We start from the raw sequence: 6196 nt of genomic DNA, 5'->3' as shown, positions 1-6196 counted from the left end.
GGTTAATTCAAGGACAGTTCCGTGCCAGACGCCCTGTAGCGTGCATTTCACTGGCCCAAAACCACCGCCACTTGCGAGTTCAGTGGTGTCAAGCGAGATCTCTTTGGAGGGCGGGGTGGAGGTCTGTTGTGTTTTGTGATGAAAGCTGGTTTTGCCTCGGTGCCAGTGATGAGCGTGTGTTGGAGAGATGGAGGCCAGTTGAGGGCCTGCAGCCAACCTGTCTGCTTGCTAGACACATCTAACGTACACCTGGTGTTATTGTCCGGGGATGCGATTTCGTACGACAGCAAGAGAATTCTCGTGGTTATTCCACGCAGCCTTCCCTGAAATTAGTACGTCAGTCTAGTGATTCGATCTGTTGTGCTGCCATTCATTAACAGCATTCTGTGAGGTGTTTCTCAACAGGATAACGCTCGCCCACTTACCACTATTGTAACCCAACATGCTCTACAAAGTGTCGACATCTTGCCACATTTGTCCCCGACCGAGCACAAGTGGGTCATCATCGGACGACAACTCCAGTGTCATTCCACCCAGCATGAGTCGTCCCGGTACAAACAAGACAATGTACATACATTTGCATGCCTGCATTGAACATTTTGGCGGTTACACCGGCTATTAATACACCAGCATTTCACATTTACAATAGCTTATCCTACGCTTACATAAACCTGTGATCTTGCAATGTTAGTCACATAAATATGCTACCTAGACAAATGTACTCCCGAAATATCATTACTCTACATTAATTCTTTTTTCATGCTGCGACTTTTTTACCGTCAGTGTGTATACAGATTTCCTATAACGCTGGGGGTCTCAAAATACACTGTAAGACAGAATGTCTCGGTCCGACTGGACAATTTAAATCTTCTGGATAGAAATTCGAAACGCAACTACAGAGGAAAGGAAACTGGGAAGATTCAAGAGGCTGACAGTCTGAAATGACTGCTTATATTGTTCCGACGTAAAACCTTTAACAATTCACCCTTCTAACATCTAGCCTCCCTCCTCTATTTACTTGCAAATGGCCCATTTGCAACTGTGTTTAACAAAAATTATAATGAACAGTCAACTAACTGTTGGTGGTGACACCACACTAACTGCATCGTCTACATTATTACCACACATCATGTTAATGGTCCATGGATTACTAAAAAATTTTAACGCGGACTTAGCATATTAGTAAATGTGTGTGGTTGCCGTGTAGTCCATATCTCCCAAGGAATCAGTGGGTCTTTTAAATACATTCAGCAGTTTTATACATACATTTTGCCAAACTTTTCATTCGGCTAAATTACACGAAAACGCCTGTCCGTCTTAGAAGATCGCATTGCTTCTACTTATGTTGTTGTTACGCTCCTTCTGTCACTTGTCTATCGTTTTTCACAACATAAAATTGAAAAATATACGCACTTTTTCGTTTCTTTCATATCCTGGAAAGAGGTAATTTAAATTGGGTAGGAGGGCTACGTAATAAATGTGTTGCCTCTAAGAACAACAGACAATCCTTTGAATGATGGCTGGAATAGAGGGGGAGGGAAGGGGGTGACGAGACTGAAACATACGAGTAACAAAAAATAAAAATAATGTAGTAATACGGCTTGCACTGAGGTGACCAAAGCTGTCGCATACCACCTAATTACGTTTCGGACTCCCTTTTGCGCAGCATAATACAGGCTGAAATATGGAGCCATACTGCGTCTATAGCCGTCCATAATTGCGAAAGTGTTGAAGGTGCAGGATTCAGTGCACGAACTTACCTCTCCATTATGATCCATAAATTTTGAATGGGATTTATGTCGGGCGATCTGGGTGGATAAAACATTCGCTCGAACTGTCCAGAATGTTGTTCAAACCAATCGCGAACAACTGCGGCCCGATGACATGGCGCATTGTCATCCATAAAAATTACACGCTTGTTTGGGGACATGAAGCCCATGAATGACTGCAAATGGTCAATGATCGGTTCAGTTGAACCAGAGGAACCACTCCATTCCATGTAAATACAGCACACACCATTACGTAGCCACACCAGCTTACACAGTGCCTTGCTGACAACTTGGGTCCATGGCTTCGTGAGGTCTGCGCTACACTCGAACTATACCATCAGCTCTTACTAACTGAAATCGGGACTCATTTGACCACACTACTGTTTTCCGGTCGCCTATGGCCCAACCGATATGGTCACGAACCCAGGAGAGCCACTGCAGGCGATGTCGTGTTGTTTGCAAAAGCACTCGTGTCGGTCATCTGATACTATAGCCCATTAACGCCAGATTTCGCCACACTGTTCTAACTAATACGTTCGTCGTGCGTCCCACACTGATTTCTGCGCTTATTTCACGCACTCTTGTTTGTCTGTTAGCACTAACAAACAGTGGCGTAGTGTGAGGGGAGGCTTTGAGACGTAGTCTCCCCTGTATTCGTGCTTAAAAAAGATGCAATAGTAATTCATAGCAAAAAAATAAACAATTTTCTTCTAAGAGCACTAAATGTGCGAAGACATCAGTTTTGCAGGCCGCGCCGCCGCACCCTGAGTACTGGTGCTTGAGACTCGACTGCTCTGTCTCTGCCTCCCTTCCCTGTGTGCGCCTGAGCGTTCTCGGCTCCCCTCCACTTCCCCTCTTCCACGAAGGCTGGTGCGCTGCACTTGCTAGCAGGTATCGAGACTAGTCTCTGCCGCTTCTATGCTGGCTTTTAACACGGAAGTGAACAGTCGCGCGGTTTGTGTTCATAGACATTCTTGTGTGATTTTAGTGCATATTTTCGTTGTGTCGCCAACATGAGTAAGCCAGCAACTGAACACCTTATAGAATTTTTATTAAAAACGCCTTTTTCAACATTATCGTACGAAAAAAAGTGCGAATTGAAGGACAAACGACCTACCCGTATACTCAGTGTAGTTTTAAGTGAAGCCAAACAAAAACGCACTTTTCAGACACCTTGGTACTAAAAGTATGCTTGGCTGACTGCGAATGCAGTTAATAACAGATTATATTGTTATATATCTCTTCTGTTTGGTGGTGAAAAGGAATGATGCAATGAGGGCATTTGTACAATAAAGAACTTTGAAAGGAAAGCACAAAAGCATCAGATGATAACGTCACCTGCAGAACAAAGAATCATTTCAGTTATTGGGCAAAAGTAGAATTGAGCACGCCCTTTCTGAAGCGGCTCGTTTGACAGTAATAAAATATAAAAAACAAGTTGCATCCAGCATTGGCTCGTGTTATTAAGGCAATTGTATTGCTTTGTAAACAAGAACTAGCCTTTCACTGCCATCGAGAAGACGAATCTTCCAGCAACAAAGGTAACAATCTGGAATTGTTGGATTTACTGCCTCAAGGAGAGCAGTTAATCCGAGACCAGATGTCATCATCTTCAACCTTTAAAGGAACTTCTCCAGATATACAGAATGATGTAATAGAAATGATAACTTTGGCAGTTTAATGAGAAAATAAAATCTGAAATTCAGAACTGCAATTTTATTTCGATCCAGGCTGATGAAACATTACACGTGAATTGCAAGAGTCAAATGAGTATAATATTCAGGTACTGTATTGCAGACAAAATTGAGGAAAGATTCTTTGGATTTTACGATGTTTCTGGAGATAAAACTGCTGAACGTTTGTCAAACATTGATCATGCAGTATTGAAAGAATGGAATGTGAAAGGAAAAGTGGTTAGTCAAACATATGATGGCGCTTCAGTACTGGCGGGCAGAGAAAGAGGACTACAACAATTGGTGAAGCAGTTCTGTCCCTATGCGCTGCTTATTCATTGTTACGCACACCAACTGAATTTGGTATTGTTACATACCTCCAAAATCATGCGACAAGTACACATGTTTGTAAGTGATCTTACCGCATTCCATTCGTTTTTCAGCAAATCATCAAAACGAACTGTGTTGCTAACTGAGAAATGATTTAAACTGCCACATGCGAGCAACACTCACTGGATCATTCGTTCCAGGGCAGTTTCAACAACATCTAGTCATTTCTCAGGGCTATATAGTGTTTTTAATTATATATTTGATGATACAGACTCTCAGTGGGACCCAGAATCTTTGAGCTGTGCTGTGGGAATGAAACGACGGATGGATGATCCTACATTTGTCTACTTGCTTTGCTTCTACCAAGGGTGCTTTGTTTACGTTCATCATATCTTTAATGTTCTTCAGTCAAAATCTGTCAGTATAACTGCTTGCCACGACGAAATAAGAACTGTTTTGAGAAACTTACGACGATTAAGAACGGAAACATTCGTTGACGAATGCATTAAATGCAGCTTGTGTTTGAATGGCAAATTATCATTCTGTGACAGTCAAAAGACATCACTAACTTACGAGATACTGGATTTGAAAATTGTTCAGATGGAAAGAAGGTTTCAAGACTTACACCAAGTTCAGTTTGTTGAACTTCTGAACGAAAAGTGTTTCCCGAACTATCAAAAAGAATTCTCAAATTTGAAACTGCTTCAATTATTAGAACACTACCCTTTCTTCAAACAAGAACAACTTGAAAATGAACTATGTAACATATACGTTGATGAGAAGAAACACTTATCTCCAAGAATCGTCTTAAAGTACATTGTTAACAATGATTTAGACTCCGTTTATGAAGAAATAACGAAGTTCCTGCGTTTGGTTTTGACCCTACCCGCAACTCAGCAAGCAGTGAACGAAGCATAAGTACTCGTAAACGAGTGAAGAATTATTTAAGGAATTCAATGTCCAACAGCCGGCTGTCGTGTTTGAGCACGTTAGCAATAGAAAAGACACTACTTGGACAGCTATCCAGTGATCAGATCTGTGTAGACCGAGTTGTAGACTTACTCGTGGAAAGAAAAGACAGGCGCATTGCACTTGTGTACAAGAAAATATAAGTGCTTCTTCTCTTGCTGCTGGAGTTCTACAAATTTGTCATCGTTTCTTGAACAAGTTAGTTATTATTATTATTATTTCTTTCTTTCCTTTCTCAGACGTTATGTCTCGTTAAAAATGGAAAGTGACACGGACCTTGATCAAGCGTGACTTCCTTTCAACTGTACGGTATATGTTAAATTGCATTTAGGAACTTTCGGGTAATTGAACATGTATCAATAATTACAGATTTCTGTAGTTGTATATATACGTTTGGATGTAGCTGTATTGCGTTGATGTACTGATGGATATTGTGTGGTATGACTCCTGTGTTTGACAGTATAACTGGTATAATGTCAATTTTATCCTGATGCCACATGTCCTTGACTTCTTCAGCCAGTTGGATGTATTTTTCAATTTTTTTTCCTGTTTTCTTCTGTATATTTGTTGCATTGGGTATGGATATTTCGATTAGTTGTGTTAATTTTTTCTTTTTATTGGTGAGTATGATGTCAGGTTTGTTATGTGGTGTTGGTTAATCTGTTATAATGGTTCTGTTCCAGTATAATTTGTATTCATCATTCTCCAGTACATTTTGTGGTGCATACTTGTATGTAGGAACGTGTTGTTTTATTAGTTTATGCTGTATGGCAAGTTGTTGATGTATTATTTTTGCTACATTGTCATGTCTTCTGGGGTATTCTGTATTTGCTAGTATTGTACATCCGCTTGTGATGTGATTTACTGTTTCTATTTGTTGTATGCAAAGTCTGCATTTATCTGTTGTGGTATTGGGATCTTTAATAATATGCTTGCTGTAATATCTGGTGTTTATTGTTTGATCCTGTATTGCAATCATGAATCCTTCCGTCTCACTGTATATATTGCCTTTTCTTAGCCATGTGTTGGATGCGTCTTGATCGATGTGTGGCTGCGTTAGATGATACAGGTGCTTGCCATGTAGTGTTTTCTTTTTCCAATTTGCTTTCTTCGTATCTGTTGATGTATTGTGATCTAAAGGATTGTAGAAGTGGTTATGAAATTGCAATGGTTTAGCCGATGTATTTATATAAGTGATTGCTTTGTGTATTTTGCTAGTTACTGCTCGTTCTAGAAAGAATTTTCTTAAATTGTCTACCTGTCCATAATGTAGGTTTTTTATGTCGATAAATCCACTTCCTCCTTCCTTTCTGCTTAATGTGAAACTTTCTGTTGTTGAATGTATGTGATGTATTCTATATTTGTGGCAGTGTGATCGTGTAAGTGTATTTAGTGCTTCTAGGACTGTGTTACTCCATTTCACTACTCCAAATGAGTAAGTCAATATTGGTATAG

This window comes from Schistocerca nitens, chromosome 3 (assembly GCF_023898315.1).
Source record: "Schistocerca nitens isolate TAMUIC-IGC-003100 chromosome 3, iqSchNite1.1, whole genome shotgun sequence".
Taxonomy (NCBI): domain Eukaryota; kingdom Metazoa; phylum Arthropoda; class Insecta; order Orthoptera; family Acrididae; genus Schistocerca; species Schistocerca nitens.
The sequence above is the reverse complement of the archived record's forward strand: the minus strand, read 5'-3'. Positions refer to the sequence as shown.